Raw genomic sequence first — 22,500 nt, 5'->3', positions numbered from 1 at the left:
GTCCAGACAGCGCTCTGCTCATCTGGGCAGCAGGTCAGGTGGTGTGTCTGACTGACTGACATGCGGTCAAGTCACTCGCTTCTACCCGCCTACTAGTGATTGTTGTCAATAGTTTCGCAAGGTGCTCGTTCCGGCGGACATAGCTGGGCAAAGTGCGTGTCTGACTGCTGCTGCTCTCCTCTCGTCATCCCCTCACACGGACGCGGGATGCTCGGCCAGTCCCCTCACCTTATCGGAGGCATCTTGTGGATCCAGAATCCAATGAGAGGTATGTGGACAGGACAGGACACTAGGAGAGGTGCATGCTGCAGAAGCACAACCAGCTCTCTCTCTCTCTCTCCCCTACAGCCTTATCCATTCCAGGCCAGTGTTTGATGTGGGTTTGCTCAGGTATGGCTGGTATGACACTGTGCCAGTCCTGCATAGCTACTCAGGTCAGGTTATCTGTCACTGACTGACAGTGTTACAGCATGTCATGAGCATTGTCCACACTGTGCTGTGTTGTACTACGATCTGAACCCGTCTCTCCTGTTCCTCTTTGTTTTTTGGAGAGCCTGTGTTGTAGGCTAGATGTCACACACTGTTTGTTTACCAGTTAAATATTGAAGTGCAGTGGCAGTGACACTGATAGGGTAGGAGGTTAAATGACGAGAAGCGCTACATGTGCAGCTTTAAATAATAGATAGACAGATGTCAAAAGACCCATTAATGGGTCTATGTGTGAAGCCACGAACCCCTGTGTTTGATAAGATTTGATCCCCCACTGTATCTGATGAGATGTCTATTGTTTGATTTGTACTGAGACAGGCTATCAGTGGGGAGGAGGATAAAACCGTCTTGTAGTCTGTTCTGTCACTGGGCTAAGGTATAGTAAATTAAAGGATTACAAAAAAATGAAAGAATAAATTCCATTACCAGCTGAAGCCCTCTCATATATACCCCTGCTTTTGTCAAAGTTACAATAGCGTACATTCCTCACAAGACCAATACAATGTCCTCTTCAAGTTCATTCAAGTTCTGATGTAGCAGCATCATGCGCATCGTGCTGCTGACTGCTGCTGACCAACCAGGGCAAACGCAGATCATGTTACCGCCTGTTTCAAAGCTTGAAATATATCTTGAATGATATTCAGTCAGCACAAACACCATCACTGCCGGCCGTGCAGGCAGCACAGCCTCCTCCAGCACAGCTTCATGCGTCTCTTGAGAGCATGAGAGGAAGGCAGACACTCAAGCTGCCCACAGACGCACGCTCTCTCTCTCTCCCTCAACGGTCTGCTTTATAGCTCTTATCCATATCATCATCATCCATTTCTTTATGATAAAGAAACCCATATAGAAAGGGATAAAAATAGCTTTCTCATCCATTTGTATCCAGGCTAACCAAGATGAATGAAAAGTGATGCGTCAGTATGTCGGCATTATCATTGAGATGTCACAGTTGTGGGTTATAATAAAACAGCCGTGCTCCTCTCCTCCATATTAGCCATGGGAACTATGATATTACTGCTTGATCATTCTCATCTGCTCATTTCTCCACTGATCGCTGTTTGTATCCTACAGAATTATCACGTCTTTATAACAATTACTGGATTTTATTACTAACGTTTTTCAGTGTTGGGCAAGTGACTGAAAATTAGTAATTAGAGTAGTAGTTACTTCTCTCAAAAAAGTAATTGAATTACTAACTCTACATCCCCCCCTAAATTGTGGCACGCATCCCTCCCTGCATGTCTCAAAGACATCAGTGCCTGGATGTCTGTCCACCACCTCAAACTAAGTCTTGAAAAGACAGAGCTTCTCTTCCTCCCAGGGAAAGACTGCCCTCTCACCTCTCCATCTCCATTGACAACACTACTGTGTTACCCTCTCAAACAGCTAAGAACCTCGGGGTGATCCTGGACATCCAGCTGTCCAGCTCGGCCTACATTGCAGTGACTACCTGCTCCTGTAGGTTTTCCCAGTACAACATCTGCATCTGACTAGGTCAGAGGATCAGAAACCGGATAATCCTCTGAAGTTGTCTGCTATTTTCACATCCTAAAGTAACTAGTAACTAGTTAATTTAAATTTCAGTAATTGTAATTGAGTTACTCAATTTGACAAATGAATTAGTTAGATTAGTAGTTACTGCAAAAAGTAGTTAAATTACAGTTACTCCCAACCCTGCAGCTAACGCTATATATGCTCTCATACTATTTTGGCAGAAATTTCCTGAGTTCTTCTTCTTATTGCTGTGGAAATACAACCTCAATTACTGACAGAGCATTTAATTCATTGATATAATTTTGAGTAATTCATGCAGACACAGACAGTATGGAACAACTCAATGCATTGCATTATGATTCACTGACTTGTGTCATTGAAAGAGATGAATTCTGTCGTTATTCGTTGAAGCAGCGATAACTAATGTTATGGGCAGAGGACTCATAAAAAACGTCAGTTTGAAACACTCGAGGTCAGATCAGGTTTTGCCAGAGCAGCCAAACCTCCTTGTAAAGCTGCACAGTGGCTGGAACAGGATACTGGCACGTGTCACATCACATCCTTTCCCCTCGTAGACTCTGCGCCAGAGAGGGAACTGAAGTGTGGACGTGGCGTGCCACCGCTGTCATTTTGGATGTAACAATTATCTACTTAAAGTTCCACATTTTGATGAGAAAGCTGAGATTGCTTATTGTTTACTGGATGGATCCCCATTATCTGACACCTTGGGCGACAGCTAATCTTCCTGGCGTCCACAAAAAGGGCAAGACATAATACATACAAAGTACATACAATAAAATACATAACATAGAATATACAGTTCAAATGATACAATCAAATATTTAGGTAGGTGGATAATACCAACAATACAATAGTAGAGAATAGCGCAATACAATAGTACAAGACAATATTAAATCTGGCCATTGTTGCCTTTGAAAACGTCCTTGAAAGAGTGATCAGAAATATAATACAATTGTTTCAGTCATATGGTCAGTGGCATTAGGTGTGTCTGGAGTAGATCTTTAAATGACAATTTATTTGGTGTTTGAGTTATACGAGGAGGTAGTGAGTTCCAGCATGTTTATTGAACAGTAGATAACTATGCAGCAGTGGGCAAGCCCACCCCCCTTCCCTCTGAGGATGCAGAAGTAAATTGAAAAGCTGTACTTTCTCGAAAGGCCACTAGGCGTCGGGGGCAGTAGGCATTCCCCCCCATGTTAAAATGCTCGACTTTGTAACAGGATGAAACATCTTTCCAGTGAGGGGCAAACCACGGTTTTGGTCTACATAGCTAATTTCACCTTTTCATAACAACTGTAGGGGGGTCATTTTTTATATAACTCGCCCGTTTGGAGTAAAATAGATGATAGAAAAGGGGGTGATTGACAGATCACCTGTCCAGTGATCACGGACCAATAGCAGGCGGAGCTGCGGCTCTGGAACTCACATCTCACGTGAGGTGCGGAAGGACTCAACCCATTCCCTCCCACTCTGCTGACGAAAAAATCAAGATGGTGACACCCACCGTTTGAACTCCGCCAGGAAAACAAAACTTAATGGGGTAGATATGTCCATATTATTTATGTCTATGCTATGCAGACTAGCATCCTCTTTTCGTTTCGTTTCTATTTATAGATCCCATCTAATTAAATGGGGGAGTTTGTTTATTTCTCTGTGCTACAAGCAACACAGTCCCAGTAGATTGAACAATGCTCAGTGTAGTGCTTTGCAGCAGCACTTAAGTGAAGATTTGAAATTGTGAAACTGTGTTCACACCGAGATATTTATTTTTCTCTCTGTCGCTCAATTCAACCCTTTGGAATCGCTCTGTCGCTGTGTTTAAATCGCTCGTCAACAGGCACAAGAATTGACGGACATCTGGGGGCTATAACGTTACGCAACGCCATGATGTTTGTCCACTACGAGCCACCGTAGTTGTTTACAAGCTAAGCCTATCAGCGTGCTCCTAACGCGAGCTCTATACCGGTAGTACAGACTTCACTTCATGTCAGCTGTCAGCCTGTCAATCAGCTGTCAATGTGGTTTGTTGCCACACAATAAACCAGCGGTTTGTTCCAAGCCAGTCTGATCCTTGACTCACTCTCACACGGCAGCCAATCAGCGTTGAACAGCGAGCGACTGATGCCAGCGAAATTTCGCTCGAGTTGGGATATTTCATCTTGGGCGACGAGCGAATTTTCGCCCTATCGCTCTGTCTCTGTCGCTCGGACGCCCAGCGATTTTTCTCCCGGGCGAATATACGCTCAATCGCTCGTTTGCATTGCCTTTGTATGTAAACTCGATGCCAGTGAAAAACTTGAGTTGACAGTAGACAGTAAAGCTCCATGAGAATCTTTTGAGAGTGCCTTCTCCCTTTTGATCATTGCTTTGATGCTACTTTCACTGTGTTTTACAAAATTAAATCTGTGTGCAAGATAACTCCCCCAAACTGCTGCACAGCTTTACTGTATATTGATAATACTACAAACTTACAAGTGGGTTGATTTACAGCTGATATAATACTGTAACGGTTTCATTGGGTGGTTCATATAAATGGTTTGAAGATTAATTTCTATGCCTGGTAAAGATGAGTTTTAGTTCTGCTTTTCTGTTGACACTGTAAAAGTGTGCCTGGTAAAGATGAGTTCTATAAAAAGTCAACATAAAAGTGAAATGTATGGAATGTTCTGACCTTAGTCCGCAAATAAAATGCTTGTCTGGGGGAGGTGATGCTGTATTGCTGTGTAAGAGAAGGTGTGTAGCTGTCTGGGGGAGGTGATGCTGTATTGCTGTGTAAGAGAAAGTGTGTAGCTTTAGGCACACTGGTGACATCACGAGCGTGTTGGACACACTCTGATACCCACTCTGAGCTGGATGACATCATCAGTGTTGGGTTGAGTGCCTCTGGCTTTGGCGGGACCCCCAATCTCCACTCACACATCCATCTGTGTGTGTGTGTGTACATGTGTTAGGCTGTTTGTTAGCATGCATCTGGGGGGGGGGGGGGTCACACGCATGCTAACAGCCTAACACATGTAGACACACACACAGATGGATGTGTGTGTGTGTGTGTGTGTGTGTGTGTGTGTGTGTGTGTGTGTGTGTGTGTGTGTGTGTGTGTGTGTGTGTGTGTGTGTGTGTGTGTGTGTGTGTGTGTGTGTGTCTACATGTGTCAGGCTGTTAGCATGCATCTGGGGGGGTGACAGAAGTCATGCATATTCCATTATCACACAAAACCACAAAAACCCACACATATCAATACACACTTGACATGTACACAATTAATCACAAATACACACACACACACTTTTGATTGCACTAATTAAGCCCAGCAGTGGCAGTTCCGCCATGATAGTTCTGACGATGACAAAGCTCTTGATCGTTCTGCTGCCTCGAGTCCGGAGCGGCGTGGGAGCCATCGTTGTCACAACGGGTGTTGCCTTGTGACAGCTGATATAGTCCCAGTCAAGACTTTGAGGCCTGACAGTGATGATATATTTAGCCCTCACCACCATGCTAACACATTGTCATGACTGCTTATGTCACTTCAGGAAGGCTATAAATAGACTTGGTGACCTGAGGGCCGTATTGAAACTGGGTTTTCATCTTGAACACACACACAGATGTGACACAATCATGCATATATGCATTGCACACGCACACACACGCACGCACGCACGCACGCGCGCGCACGCACACACACACACACACACACACACACACACACACACACACACACACACACACACACACACACCTCACAGCTTAGAACTGGATACAGTGTGTCCAACTGTATCAGTGTTTAGCCCTGTGGCTGAGGCTGTTCATTTAGCTCCCTCTTTGCCTCTATGATGTGTCCTCCTTCCCCTGCCTGCCTGCCTGCCTGCCTGAAAACTCACTGCTAATCTAAATCTATCTATCATTGGGTTCTAGACCAGACATAGACTTAGTCAGTGGACTAAGATCACGTCTTCAAGATAGTCTCGAGTTATTCACTGAAAGATGTATCTTCATGTTACTCATCAGAATTCCCGGCAGCGGCACTTCCGGCTTGGTCAGACCGTCACGTTCCTACAGACACAATTGGCCGTGTCTGTGGGTGGGAAGCCGGTGGGGTGTGAGTCCTGGTCGCTGCACTACAGTAGTGTCTCCATTGGGTGGTCAGGCTGTCTGTTTGGGAGGGGAGGGGAACTGGGGGGAATAGCATGATCATCCCACGTGCTACATTCTGCTGGTGAAACTCCTCGCTGTCAGGTGAAAAGAAGTGGCTGGCCATTGCACATGTATGTGCTAGTCTAGGGCTCTCCTCAGATCGTCAGAGGGGGCGGAGTAACGATCGGGACAGCAGGGGGGCGGGGGGAAATGGGAGGAGGAGAAAAGGATTGAAATGACAGAAGATGGCTGTAGCAAACGCCATAGGGGAGCAATGTTCTGTCTTGTATATTCGTCCCTAGGGTGGACCTGCTGCAGCCATCTTTGATGTACAGTACCATTCTAAAGTGCTATTGCTTATTGGCCCAAGCAAAACATTAAATAGAAATAAAAACAGGAGGAAAACATGCTGTAGGGCTTTCCCCCCTACTTAGCCATCGTTAGGTCCCTGGCATTTATCGTTTTATTGCTTTTATTGTCTTATTGTTTTAGTCTCTTATCTTTCTGATTTTAATTGCCATCATATATGCACTTTGTATTATGTTACCTTCAATTAGTATTTGTGCACTTTACCTATTTATATTTGTGCACTTTGCTCCCCTGCCTGTGAAGCACTTTGGTTCGGCTGCTGCTGTATGTAAATGTGCTATATAAATAAAGTTGACTTGACTTGACTTGACTAGGGCACAGCAGGTTTGTTCCCAGTCAGATTCCCATCCAAACTGTCTAGTTTTTGATGATCATGTACAGTATTAACATTTATTTCTGACATGTCATCCTGTGTCATTATGTTAGCCATTTCAGCATTTATATAGTTGACGGACTCCTTCATCAACAGAATGCAAATAAACAACTAGACAGAGGCAGAGTAGAATCTCTAGCAAGTTTGCAGTGAACTGTAAGAATCTATATGGAAAACTGTAATTAATCTGAGATGTTCTCATTACAGTTGTATTGGTTCTCTCTGTGGCATTGTTGGTGCTCTAGCTGGCTCGTCTTGCATCACTATAGCTCAGTGATACTCAACTTGCGGCCCGCGGGCCACATGGGGTTCGCGGGCGCCCCCTGTGCAGCCTGCGATGGAATTGCACAATTATTTTTTTTACAGTGCACCTGAACGCAACATGCAAGATACCCGCTGAATAAGTGTCCAAATGTTCATGTCATTCTGGCCAATACTCCACTTCTGTTATAGCATTTCAGTCTGGAATATGGAATATCTTTCAATAATCTATGATTTAGCTGCTAAATTGTCAAATACCGCCGTCTGCTCGCTACCCAGGCACTTACATGTATGTATGTACTTAACCTAACTAACTTAACCTAACTAACTATCCGGTGTGCACAACATTGTCAGACTAAACTCCGGCTGACACCCCAAAAACCTACAATCCGCTACAGAAAAATGTATATTGTTTGTTTGTTAACTGGCCCCTGGCCTTCTATCATTTCACGAAAGTGGCCCCCGGGCAAAGCAAGTTGAGTATCCCTGCTAGCTGGATCTCACAGTCAGCCTGGTGCTCTAGCTGGCTCATCTTGCATCATAGCTGGATCTCACAGTCAGCCTGGTGCTCTAGCTGGCTCATCTTGCATCATAGCTGGATCTCACAGTCAGCCTGGTGCTCTAGCTGGCTCATCTTGCATCATAGCTGGATCTCACAGTCAGCCTGGTGCTCTAGCTGGCTCATCTTGCATCATAGCTGGATCTCACAGTCAGTCAGCCTGGTGCTCTAGCTGGCTCATCTTGCATCATAGCTGGATCTCACAGTCAGCTTGGTGCTCTAGCTGGCTCATCTTGCATCATAGCTGGATCTCACAGTCAGCCTGGTGCTCTAGCTGGCTCGTCTTGCATCATAGCTGGATCTCACAGTCAGCTTGGTGCTCTAGCTGGCTCATCTTGCATCATAGCTGGATCTCACAGTCAGCCTGGTGCTCTAGCTGGCTCATCTTGCATCATAGCTGGATCTCACAGTCAGTCAGCCTGGTGCTCTAGCTGGCTCATCTTGCATCATAGCTGGATCTCACAGTCAGCTTGGTGCTCTAGCTGGCTCATCTTGCATCATAGCTGGATCTCACAGTCAGCCTGGTGCTCTAGCTGGCTCGTCTTGCATCATAGCTGGATCTCACAGTTAGCCTGGTGCTCTAGCTGGCTCGTCTTGCATCATAGCTGGATCTCACAGTCAGCCTGGTGCTCTAGCTGGCTCATCTTGCATCATAGCTGGATCTCACAGTTAGCCTGGTGCTCTAGCTGGCTCATCTTGCATCATAGCTGGATCTCACAGTCAGCCTGGTGCTCTAGCTGGCTCATCTTGCATCATAGCTGGATCTCACAGTTAGCCTGGTGCTCTAGCTGGCTCATCTTGCATCACTATAGCTGGATCTCACAGTCAGCCTGGTGCTCTAGCTGGCTCATCTTGCATCATAGCTGGATCTCACAGTCAGCCTGGTGCTCTAGCTGGCTCGTCTTGCATCATAGCTGGATCTCACAGTTAGCCTGGTGCTCTAGCTGGCTCGTCTTGCATCATAGCTGGATCTCACAGTTAGCCTGGTGCTCTAGCTGGCTCGTCTTGCATCATAGCTGGATCTCACAGTTAGCCTGGTGCTCTAGCTGGCTCGTCTTGCATCATAGCTGGATCTCACAGTCAGTCAGCCTGGTGCTCTAGCTGGCTCATCTTGCATCATAGCTGGATCTCACAGTCAGCTTGGTGCTCTAGCTGGCTCATCTTGCATCATAGCTGGATCTCACAGTCAGCCTGGTGCTCTAGCTGGCTCGTCTTGCATCATAGCTGGATCTCACAGTTAGCCTGGTGCTCTAGCTGGCTCGTCTTGCATCATAGCTGGATCTCACAGTTAGCCTGGTGCTCTAGCTGGCTCGTCTTGCATCATAGCTGGATCTCACAGTTAGCCTGGTGCTCTAGCTGGCTCGTCTTGCATCATAGCTGGATCTCACAGTTAGCCTGGTGCTCTAGCTGGCTCATCTTGCATCATAGCTGGATCTCACAGTCAGCCTGGTGTTCTAGCTGGCTCATCTTGCATCATAGCTGGATCTCACAGTCAGCTTGGTGCTCTAGCTGGCTCATCTTGCATCATAGCTAGATCTCACAGTCAGCCTGGTGCTCTAGCTGGCTCATCTTGCATCACTATAGCTGGATCTCACAGTCAGCCTGGTGCTCTAGCTGGCTCATCTTGCATCATAGCTGGATCTCACAGTCAGCCTGGGAGAAGAGAAGCCAGTGGGAAAGGCTCTGCTGGACCAACCTGACAGGCCCTCTGTTGTCAAGCCACACTAGCTTCTTTCACTTCCTTTCACACTCAACTTCACTGATTCTCTGATCTCGATGTCATTAAGTAGGCCATAGCAGGCATTAGAATGACAACCCAACTGGACAAATAAATTCAGTGGAATGGCTATGTGTTATCTCCAGCGAGAAGATCTTGTGAATTGTAGTTATTTCCATATTCATGCCATATCTGACTGTGTTAAAGCATTACCTGTATCCCCAGGTGGCTTTGTATCTCTGTTCAATCAGTTTCAATCAGTAAGCCCTATGCCTTTTTTTTGCATTCGACTTGAAACACTGAGTATTTTATACTGAGGCAGATTCACAGGGATGAAAGAGGGAAAAGGTGTGTAGAATGTCTATATTTAGATCTGACGAATATGCAGAGAACAGTGTAGCTGTCTTGTTGTTGTTGTCTTTGAATGCATTGCAGCATTGCCCCACTAATAGTGACTTTTTTTTTATGTACTACAGAACATAAACTGACAGGGTGAGAGCTCCTCGTCAGCAAAACCACATCACAGAGGGAAGTATAAAACCCAGTCAATAGTCAATTTTGAATCTGGAATCTTAGTCGACCTTCATGAAATATGACCACCAGGGGGAGAGTCATAAACACGGTCGAATGTGCCAGTTCTGCATCGCACATTGCACCATTGTAAAAGCCTATACTTCGCACCCTATCGCACTTCTGTCTTGGCTCTCTCTCTCTCTGATGATGGTGGCCTCTGTGAACATTGAGCGTGGCGTGCCCTGGCCCCCCTGCCGTGCTGAGTGCAGAGCTTGGCGGTGTGACAGCCTCAGTCCCCCGGTGGCCATGACGCTCGCTGAGCTGCGTTTCCTGCTGACCGCTTGAAGCCGCTGAACTGAGACAGTTTGGGTGTCATTGATATTTCAGTACAGTGGACACACAGATGGAGGGAGTCAATGTCAGGTGAAGTCAGCCGTGTCTGATTGGTGCAGGTTTAGTCATGCGGCAGCCAGGCAGGGTTGTTTTTTTGCAGGTTGTTTCTGCCCACATCTAAGTCTGTCTTCTTCTTCTTCTTCTTTTTTTTTTACAGATTTAAACACACTTCCTGTTTGTTCAGGGTGATTCTATCCGAAGATGTGTTGTGTAAAAGGTGCAATGATCGAATCTTATTCTTATTCTGCTGATGTATTCGGATCAGCAGGTTCTTAGATCAACCTCCAATCAATTTAGTAATCATTTCCTTCCTCCAATCCATGTATGCAAATTGATGCTAAGAGAGACACATGTTTTGGAAGCAGCTGGAGAGCTGCAGTCAAACAGCTAATCGTACAGTGATGTAGTGTGCCAAAGCAGCAAACATTACATGATGTACCACTGTAAAAAGAAAGCAATAATAATAATGATAATAATAATAATAATTGTTATTATTATTATTATTGTTATTGTTATTATTATTATTATTATTATTATATATTAATTAAAAAAACAGATTGGTACTTGGTATTATCAGATCTTTCAATCAGGAGAGATTGTGTCTTTGTCATCAGCCCGTGTACTAAATTGACTTTGAAAAACTTGCGAATGGGTTTATTACAAAGTATTTGATAAGCACTACTTGTCTCAGGTCTGATTCTAAGTTTGAAAGTACTCTATACAGTAGGTCTGTTAGTTGCAGCTCGTCTGTTGCTACAGTATTACTGTAATGCGTGTGGCCCATATCAGGATGATGGTTTAAATATAGCCAACTCGAAAAAGTATTTTGTTCCATGTTGAGACCAAGAGAATTCCCAAAGCTTCCGCCTCTTCAATTGCAGTAGTTCTTGGCACTCTGCGGTTGCAAAGTAGAGGAGACTTGTGTCTCTTGTCAAATATTCATAACCGTTACTCATGCTCCAAATTAAGACAATCTATTTCTGTAGTCCTTTTTACTCTCCGCCTTTGAAGCAGAGAGCGTTAACAGCTTTATGCCCGGCATGAGGTACAGTACGTGCTCCACGGTGGCCCAAAGTGAACGCTAGTTTATATTTAGCGCACATGTGTTTGTATTATAAAGCAGGTCATTTCTCTCTCTTTCTCTCTCTCTCTCTCTCTCTCTCTCTCTCTCTCTCTGTCTTGATCTCTCTCTCTCTCTCTCTCTCTCTCTGTCTCTCTCTCTCTATCTGTCTGTCTTGATCTCTCTCCTTCAATCTCTCTCTCCTCAGTCTGTTTCTCTTTCTAACTCACTTTCTCCTATCCTCCTAACTTCCCCTCGCCTCTTCCCTCTCTCTCGTCTCGCCCCAGATGAGAGAGCCGAACCGCATCTATGCCCGCTTCACACAGGACCGAGCAGTCACGGCGAGTGGAGCCCCCCGGGGGTGCGGAGGGCTGCCTGTGAAGTTTGAGCACAGTTCACTTTTGATAGGATGTCAGGGTGAATCAGAGACTCACAAGAGAGCCTGTTGGATGGCTTCACTTTGAAAGTTTGCCATGCAGGCAATCCTCACTATCCCAGCTGCAGGCATACGAACAGGCTGCTAACCAAAGGGGTATAATACAATAAAAAAATGCAAAAATGAAATTGCAAAAAGCGTGCAGAAGCTTTTAACCCATTGATACCTGATGCAGCATTTGTGTGTATATCCCACATTTGTGTGTGTGTATCCCTTTAAGACCGCTAACCGCGTCAACGTGGTTCGCGGTCTTAAAGGGATACACACACAAATGCTGCATCAGGTATCAATGGGTTAAATGAAAAGTGTTGCTTGCATGCTTCATATTTCCATCATATATATTGCTCCATTATTTAAATGCATTTCAATCATCCAAACATTTCACTGCTTTCTGAAAATCTATTCCAAAGGTGTGCAGACTAGTGTCATTCTATTATGAATAGGTTTTGAATTAGACATTTATGAATTCACCAACAAGCCCAAGAAGAGCTTGACAAGAATTCCACTAGATGTCGTCTTGTATAGTGATGGGTCATTAAATGTACTAGGCTAAGTTTATATAACAGTCAACTCAGACACTTAACACTTCACATTTATACAAAGTGTGAGGTACATGAAAGAGCCAAATAATGCTTCAGTTATAGTGACATAACATAATGTAGTGGCAATACAATACAATGAATCACAACATCAGCTGCATTTGATTCTGCTGTAGTAATCACAAATGCGACCGCTCGGCGCTCGCCCATCACAAGTTCACAAGCTCTTCCTCCAGATGATATTATTATGCACTTTGTAATGGCAGTTTGAAATTGTTGTTTACGTTCCAGCAAGCCAGTACCACTGAATATAATGTGCTTATGACATTTACTTAAGATTATGATCTTTGGTTTCCATTTATGCATAATGGCATTATAAGTCACACCTTCCGTATTAGCGTTTTGATATTCAACCCCTGGTTCTGCACGCTCATGCATCTCAGTGACCAATCATGTCCGTGCCTGCAGATTTGATCTGGCTAATGAAGGCCCCCGGTGGGGGAACAAATTGATTCATGCTCGTTAATGCAGCAGCAACAGCGTTAACCCATTGCTGTCTGTGCTGTGATGACAGCCCGCTAAGCCCATGCAGGTCAATAACCGTCCTATTGGCCGGGAGGATGACCTGTGTGCCTCTTCAATCAGATGAGACCGCTCGTGAATATTAATGCGGCAGGAGAAGACCATATATTGGCATTCATCCTAACGACTCATGGAGGAGTCGTTATGTTTGGGTAACATACCGCTGCACTCCTTACCTCAGCACCGCAGAGACATAAAGCGCTAACCCCATGTACTGCGTAAAGTGGCTTGTCGTCTTTGCTGACATAAGTGTGCAGTCTCCTTCCTCTGAAAGCAGATATACCCGTGCTGTAGGACACTGCCTGTAAATAAACAGCTCAGCAAAACTGAGCAAATAGATTTACTCTAAGAAGAGATGCCACTTATATCCCAATCTGGGCACCCAGAGTCTAACAGTCTGGGGCCGGTTGCACCAACTGGTCTTAAGCTAAGTCGGTCGTAAGTTACTTTACGACCTAACAGCTACGCCTTTTTCTCACTAAGACCGGTCGTAAATATTACGCCTAGTCCAGAGCAGGCGTAAGGTGCAGTATAGACGGTTTTCACCTCTGTGTTGCGCAATAGCTACAACCCCTCAGCACTCTGGCTGTATTCAGACCCGAGTTATAAACTGGAAACCGCAGTACGTTATAAACGTTATGAATATAGTCACGTTATAAACAACTAACCAATGCTGGGGGTCCGTATGGAAAGTGGAAATCGAAATGGTTAAATCAATTTGGTCATTCAGTGGCGTTTTACTGCCATGTAAAGTAACGACAAGTAACAGTTAGGCGCTAACATTAGCCACACTATTACAGCCGATTACCCATCAGCGCAGCATCATTTGACGTCAGCACACTCTTCTAAACAGGTCGCATGCCGCATTCCAGTGGGCATTCCCATGCTTTCACATGGACACGCATCGCTACGACCGGCGTAGTTAAGACCAGACGTAAGCCCTGTTGGTGCAACAGGCGTAAGTCCACTCTAAAGACTGGTTTTAACTAAGACCGATGTAGGAGTTACGACCAGGCATAGTTAAGACCAGTTGGTGCAACCGGCACCTGGTGACTAATAAGACGGCCGGTTTTCCGGTGTAGAGCGGACATCTTGTGTAGAGCGGACATCTTGTGTAGAGCGGACATCCGCACCAAGACTTCCGCTTCCGTCGTCGTTTACAGTCTGACTGATTTGTTTATAGAAATTAGCCGAAAAGTCGTGTGGACCTAAAAAAAACTACAGAAAGTATCGATTGATCAACTCCAACTGTATTCTCGTCGCATCAATCGAACTGTAAGCAATAACCGCGGCGCACAGTAGCGGAGGTCTTTCTTGGCGTGGACGTCCGCTTGAAACCCCCGAAATATCATCCGTCTGTCCCAGAGTCTTATTAGTAGTCAGACTAGGGCTGCACAATTAATCGTATTTTCATTGTTATCGCAATATGAACATGCGCAATAAACACATTGCAAAGACTGCCTCAAACGCAGTGAATAACAAAAGTGGTTTTATTGACATGCGTCATGCGTTCCCACTCAGCATCTGATCATTTTGTCTTGTGTTGTAAATCCAGCGTACACCTTTCCCTTGCAACAGTGCGCTCCGCCCCTCTGCCAAAGCCCAAACACGCTGTGTGTAGTTTCAGCTAGAGTCAGTGTGTATTTCATTTCTTTATTCAGTGGGCATAGGCTATGTTTGGTGTCTATGTTAGCATTATTAAAGCAGAAAGACATAGGAACTGTATAGCTAATATGCATACTTTAATATTTGTTTATTTATCGCAAGTCGTATCGTCATCGCTATATTGAACATTGTTATCGCACATCGCCGATTTTCCTTATATCGTGCAGGCCTAAGTCAGACCGATCACTGATAGACCCCTGGGTTACCAGATTGCTTATATCTCTCAAGTGCAAAACACATCTTTCAAACCCAAAGGTGAGATTTTAAGCCATTATGATTATTATTATTCATCCCCAATTTCTCCAATTCTGTTAGAGAGCCGTAACCACTAATCATTTCAGACAGCCTTTTCTCTCTCTGAGCAAAATAGGGACAGTATCTCGTTAAAGGCATTATTTTATCATACCAGGCTTCACTGAAACTCAAGGACTCTTCTCCCTCACAAACGGCTGTTGAGGTGCCCTTGAGCAGGGCACTTAACCCTCGATTGCTCCAGTAGAGCTGCTTAGTGGCCAGCAGTAGAAGGCTGTAGTTGTAAAACAGCAGCGTTCAGGTGTGAATGACTCTGAGTGGAACTGTGTGATTGTAGAACTGAAATAGAACAAGGCCGTATAGAGGCTACTGAAAAAAAGAATCTGTCTGCTCAGCAAATCATTTCGCCGGCTAAAAATAAAGGTGAAAAAGAAATGCTTTTCATGCATCTGAGGCATGTGTGACAAATACATCTTATTGGAGAGGACCGAGAATGTGGCAATACTGCTACAATGAGACCTCTTAACGAGTAATCAGTTAACGAGTAATCAGTCTGTCTTTAATTTGATTCTAAAGAGGCTTTTGAAAGAACAAGAAAGAAAGAAGTGATTGTACACTGAATAAATGTCTTTCTCCCAAAAGATAATCTCACCCAGCTTTTCCTCCTATGGGCTCTTGTCCAAAAACACTCCGATGCTGTAGGCGGTGATGTGCTTCTCTTTCCAACCTTCAAAGCTATTCTAATTAGTACTTGAGGCAGTGCATAACAAGGATCTGGCTGTTTCTCCTGCTGTCCCCTGCTGATGGAGAAAGTGCTCTCTTGAACGTCCTCGGGGAAGGCAGCTGAGCAGACAAACTTCTTCTCCCACACTTTCCCATTTTGGAGGGGAGCGGAGAAGATGGACTCAGTTGACACACCCCCTGTAGATTCTGTGGATCTGCTCAGAGCAGACTCGGTGAGAATCAGCGATCCATACGGAGAGTGCTAGTTAGCATTTCTGTCATCAGCTATGGGGCTATAAGGCATTGCGTGCGTGTGTGTGTCTGCGTGTGTGTGTTTGTGCATAATATGTCTGTCTATGCACGAGTGTGTGCTTATTTTAGCTGGTTGGAGAGAGATGGCAGATGGAGGAAGTTGACCAAAAAGATGCCAAATCAGCACAGTTCATGATGCCAAACGTTTGTGGTAGTGTGGCTGCACACTTGTTTTTTTCAGATTTCCCCCCATTTTCTCTCCAATTGTACCAATTCCACCTGCTGCCCCGGTGGCTGCCCCGCCCCCTCTGCAGATCTGGGGAGAGCCGTAGACTAGCACTTCCTCCGATACATGTGCAGTTGCCAGTCGCTTCTTTTCACCTGACAGCGGGGACCTTCACCTGCAGCGCGTAGCACGTTGGAGGATCACACTCTTCCTGCCAGTTCCCTTCCGCCAGCCAATCGTGCCTGTATGGACGCCCGACCAAGCCGGAGGTAACACGGGGGCGCGAACCTGCGACCCTCGTGTTGGTAGGCAGGGAATCTACCGCTACACTACCCGCACGCCCGAGGGACAGATTTCTGACGCAGCTCCAAGCTACTGTGAACATAAAAAGCAGTAGCAGCTGCGTAGAGGACTGCGATACATCATTTGTGCTGACACACGCAGCCAGTTTTCGGGGCCAGGCCACCTCTTCATATTCCCGAGGGCCTGTTGGCACGGTGGGGGCGGAACGCACGAAACGCACCCCACGTCCTTCCTGTCCTGGTCTGTGCCTCTTAGCGGATCGTGATCAGCGTCACCTTTCGCTAAACGTCCGGGCTGGACCCAGTCAGCAGAATGCAGGTGTCACCTGTTCAGTGCAGAACTGCTGCAAACCTCCAACAGTACACAGTCATCCTCCTCCTCATCCGGGCCCGGCTTACCCCCGGCCTCGTTCTGCTGCCTTTGTTTCTGGGTCAGGCAGTTGACTCTTTTCACAAACAATTACTTCTGCTCCACTTTGAGAGTCGGGCCAGAGAGCCTGAGCAGCACCCACTTTGAGCACAACTTCACTTTTGATTATGGACTACTGGTTTCACTTTGAACCAGCAGCACGCTGTAGGCTCTGACGTCTAGCACAGGGGGAAAAAATAGTGCATGTCTTTTCTAGTTCGCTCACTTTGAAATGTGCATTTTTTCCCCCATGCTATTGGGTTTCAGCTGCACAGCGCCGAAACTAACATGTTGATGCATCTATGATGTCACGGGCTCCTGACTGACTGCTTTCAGCCTGTGAAAATCTGCTGCAGAGACATTAATGCCATTGTAATCTTTGTGGGGAAAATTGGAGGTGCAAATGATTAAGCCAGGGGGGTCCAAACTTTTTTGAATGGGGGCCAGATTAGATAATTGGGGCGGCTGTAGCTCAGGTGGTAGAGTGGGTCGTCCATTAATCGCTTTGGATAAAAGAGGTCGGTGGTTCGATCCCCGCCTCCTCAAGTCCGCATGTCGAAATGTCCTTGGGCAAGATACTGAACCTCAAATTGCTCCTGATGGTGTGCCAGCACCCTGCGTGGTAACTTGCCGCCATCGGTGTATGAATGGGTTAATGTACCTACTGATTGTAAAGCGCTTTGGATAAAAGTGCTATATAAATGCAAGCCATTTACCATTTTACCATAATGTGAAAATGCCGGGGGGCCATGGGTGCTTCTCATATTATGGGTTATAAATAAAATAAAATAAAAAATCACATACAAATGTACTCAAAAGATTTTGTCATCTGAAAACATTAGTTATGCCTGTGCTGTTCCTCCTTGCTTGTACAAACTGTATGATAGTGCTGTCATCATTAGGTGAAGGGAAAAAATGCTTGATTAACCAATACTGTGTGGAGGGCCACATATAGTATATTTTGAGAGACAAGCCGAGGGCCACTTAAAATCTGTCCGCGGGCCCCAATTGGACTTTGGACATGCCTGGATTAAGCTGTACAGTATATATGGTGATCACACACACGCACTCGCAAACGCACACGCACACACACACACACACACACACACACACACACACACACACACACACACACACACACACCGTGTTCTTGGTAGCGCAACTGCGATCTTTCAATAACGGATGGATTTCTTTCTGAAACCATGTAATCAAGAAGGACAGAGTTACACCAGAGTAATCCACCTCCTCATCCATGTCCCTCTTGATAACAGAGACACACACAGGCGGCAGCGCCAAGATGGCGGCTTGCTTTCAGATTTCCATGTGTGCTCCATTCACATCCTCCCTTCATTCCCCCCCTTCATGATTTACTGGCTCTCATTGAGAAAAAAAGAGAGGGCGGGCGACGCATTTTCTCCCTCATCTGTCTGTGTTCCCTCCTCGCACAGCGCATGTCAGTGAGGAGAGAGAGGGAAGAATATAACGCTGCTATTTATAGTAACTCCCTGGGGCGTCGGGGGGGGGGGGGGGGGGGGGGGGGTCTCTCTATCTCCTATAGCCCCCCACCTCCCCACCCTTTGTCCCTAGCAATCCAACTGTCCTTTCTCCTCCTGCCTAACCTTCTTCATCATCTTGTCAGCCATCCCTCTCTCCTCCCCTCCTTCTGGCCATACCGTCTCGTTGAGACGCTCTTCACAGAGAGGATGTATCACTCATTTCTCCTCCAGAGTGGCTGCTTGCTTGCTTGCTGCACACACCGGTCATGAATGGAGTCGGGGCGAGGAGGAGGAGAGGGGGAAAGAGGGAGCAGGGAGGAGGAGGAGGAGTGAGAGAGAGAGAGAGAGAGAGCCACGACTCCGTGCCCCGCATCTCAAGTCGGCTTTGTTTCAAACATGGCCCGCTCATGCATATTCCCTCTGTCTTTGAAACGGGCCACCTCGGCGCCGGTGCCTGCAGGTTCTTCTGGGCCTGCAGGTTCTTCTCACGGGTCAGAACAGAGCAGGTTTCTGCAGCTTTCTTTGCAATGTTTGTAATATAGCGGTTCCTAGATAAAACTACTGGGCCTATCTTCATGAAACTCTGTGGAAGGGTGTAGCAGCATGATGGGCCCAGGGAGAACCCACAACCCAGAACATTTTGGAGTGGAGCCGATCGGACCTCTGAAATTTGCATATCACAGCAGACTGGACTATTATTGGCCGTGCACTTCTAGTTTTTGGCCATTTGGCTTAGGCTCCTACTCGCAGTGACTTACAATGAGCGGAACCGTAGGATAAAATAAGCTCAAATTCCCAATTGCCAAGGTGTGCAGGGGTCAGTTGTAGTTCCCTGATGGTAGCTGTAATAAATATAGCTTTGTTGCTAGAACAATGATTGAAGGTTAAAAAAGTGTTTATATTTTAATTAATACAGTAGAAACGTTTTCATTGAAGAAGAGGAGGAGGAGGATGTGATGTACAGGGCAGGGTGTGATTTACAGCAGGACATATGGAAGGTAGGGAAGACGTGAGATGTTTCCTGAAGAGGTGAGCTGTGATGGGAAACAGTTAATGAGTCTCCTGCACTGACATCATTGCATGCAGGGTGTAGTAGTCCTTTTGTTCAGAGGCTAGACCACCTATAGCAGGGATACTCAACTTGCTTTGCCCGGGGGCCACTTTCGTGAAATGATAGGAGGCCAGGGGCCAGTTAATAAACAAACAATATACATTTTTCTGTAGCGGATTGTAGGTTTTTGGGGTGTCAGCCGGAGTTTAGTCTGACAATGTTGTGCACACCGGATAGTTAGTTAGGTTAAGTTAGTTAGGTTAAGTACATACATAAGTGGCTGGGTTGCGAGCAGATGGCGGTATTTGACAATTTAGCTGGAGCTCAGTCAAACTTTATTTCATGTTAGTTTTCATTGTGAATTAGATTCTAATTGACAATGAAAACTGATGTGAAATTATTAGAAAATGGTCGGGGGGCCACTCTGCACCCTGTCGCGGTCCGCATCTGGCCCCCGGGCCGCAAGTTGAGTATCACTGACCTATAGCCTCCAGCTAGGAGTGAAAACTTTGAGGTTGCTTTTTGTACACGAGTTATGTCGCATTCCGACTTGCAATTATATGTCAGATTAGCGTAGGACAAGCCAAGGCCACCAAGCTGTCACGCAGCTGTCTCTGCTGTGTGGAAAGACGTTGTACAGTAGCGGTTACTGTTCTTGTTTCAATTCATTGTGACACGCGTGTCATATCATGTCACTGTGTGTCAAGTTTGTTGTAATGGCCCGGCGACACGGTGGCCTGAAACAAGTCCTTGGCTGCTCTCCAAGGCTTGCTGGCCCGCCATGCCTAACTGACTGACTGACTGACTGACTGACTGACTGACTGACTGACTGACTGACCTCTTCTGGCTGATTTATGGAACTGTCACCTTTTTAATCCCAGCCAACACCAATTAATTAGTTAATCACGGATTGGAAGTTAATAAAACTAGACATTACAACATTTATTCAGTTTAGACGTTTATTAAATGACATAATTATATTCAGCTCATCTAGGAAGGAATAGCATTCGTTTGTAACATGTTAAACTTCACTATAGATGTCTTGCTAAGGGAACAGTGTTGTGTGTTAATGTGTGTCTGTGCATGTCCCTGTGTGTCAACGTGTGCATTTACGCCCCTTATTTGTTATTTCTCAGAAATGAAAGTAGCTGTAAAATGTTTGATGGGGATGTCAGTCGAGATGCACGAGATGCAGTTTTTTTATCAGTTCCGAATCCGATCCGATTCCGATACCTGAATTTGGATATCTGCCGATACCGATACTGAGTCCGATACCGATACTGATTCTGATAGCAAAGCTCTTGGCAGCTCTCTCAAGGAGCTGCAGCCTCCACCTTCACATAGTACTGTACCTGGCTCCTACAGCCTCCACCTTCACATAGTACTGTACCTGCTGCAGCCTCCACCTTCACATAGTACAGCCTCCACCTTCACATAGTACTGTACCTGCTGCAGCCTCCACCTTCACATAGTACAGCCTCCACCTTCACATAGTACTGTACCTGCTGCAGCCTCCACCTTCACATAGTACAGCCTCCACCTTCACATAGTACTGTACCTGCTACAGCCTCCACCTTCACATAGTACTGCACCTGCTGCAGCCTCCACCTTCACATAGTACTGTACCTGCTGCAGCCTCCACCTTCACATAGTACTGCACCTGCTGCAGCCTCCACCTTCACATAGTACTGCACCTGGCTCCTACAGCCTCCACCTTCACATAGTACTGCACCTGGCTCCTACAGCCTCCACCTTCACATAGTACTGCACCTGAGCTGCAGCCTCCACCTTCACATAGTACTGCACCTGAGCTGCAGCCTCCACCTTCACATAGTACTGCACCTGCTGCAGCCTCCACCTTCACATAGTACTGCACCTGGCTCCTACAGCCTCCACCTTCACATAGTACTGCACCTGGCTCCTACAGCCTCCACCTTCACATGGTACTGCACCTGGCTCCTACAGCCTCCACCTTCACATAGTACTGTACCTGGCTCCTACAGCCTCCACCTTCACATAGTACTGCACCTGGCTCCTACAGCCTCCACCTTCACATGGTACTGCACCTGGCTCCTACAGCCTCCACCTTCACATAGTACTGCACCTGGCTCCTACAGCCTCCACCTTCACATAGTACTGTACCTGGCTCCTACAGCCTCCACCTTCACATAGTACTGCACCTGGCTCCTACAGCCTCCACCTTCACATGGTACTGCACCTGGCTCCTACAGCCTCCACCTTCACATAGTACTGCACCTGGCTCCTACAGCCTCCACCTTCACATAGTACTGCACCTGGCTCCTACTGTGACATCAGTTAGCATTGGGTTTGGTAATCAATTATCTCATGTGATTTTATTAATACCAATCCCATTATCGATTCCGCTTATCGGTTCGATTCTTTATCGATTCCCTTATCAATTCCTGATCAATTTTCTGTGGAAAAAAGTAGGCCTACAAAGGATTCCAGCATCAACGCACCTGTTTCATTACTGTATATCTCGAGTCATTCTGAACACAGTGTAGAATCTCTGCTTAGTGCCCAATAACATTTGAACATGCTCAAATAAATTAAAATGCTCCTTTTCTTTAGGATGTTTCAACATATTGCTGCTGTTTCCCTCATCGAAATGACAATTTTACAGATCATGTTGAGCTGTTGTCATCTTTCTTCGTGAAATAAAGCCACGCTTTGGAGCGTTTCTTCCTCGCTGGTTCCATCAGCATCGATGCAGAGGTTGATGTCATGACGCATGAGTTTTTGAAACGCGCTTGTGCAACTGTCTAACAAACATCAATAAAATGAATCGATAACCACGGAAGCATACAATTCCGTGTAATTGGACAATTTGAAACCGGTTCTAAACAGTTCCGGTTCCCATCCCTACCACCTACTGTACCGGAGTTATGCAGAAATTATATTCACACTACATTATGAAATGGGGAAATAGTGAATACCTAATCAACCTACAGTATATAGATACATTAACACTAAATATCTATACGGTAATTTGCTAGATCGTGACCTTTTGTCCTTCAAAAATTCAATTACAGCTTTATGGGCGTCCATTTACCCCTTCTCGAGCTGTCCCCAGTATTCCCTCTAGGTGCCATTCTCTGTCTCCTTAGGAGGAGTCATTCCCTGTCTTGCTTGTACTTATTATATTCCATGAGTATTATGTTGG

At 45.9% G+C, this 22,500-nt stretch overlaps 1 protein-coding gene across 1 annotated transcript in view; it reads left to right on the top strand.

Annotated features, from left to right (window-relative positions):
* Positions 1-22,500, top strand: part of samd12 (sterile alpha motif domain containing 12) — a 185,280-nt gene that overhangs the window by 815 nt on the left and 161,965 nt on the right.

Source organism: Poromitra crassiceps, assembly GCF_964638095.1.
Source record: "Poromitra crassiceps genome assembly, chromosome: 11".
Lineage (NCBI taxonomy): Eukaryota > Metazoa > Chordata > Actinopteri > Beryciformes > Melamphaidae > Poromitra > Poromitra crassiceps.
This window is presented reverse-complemented; position numbering and strand designations above follow the sequence as displayed.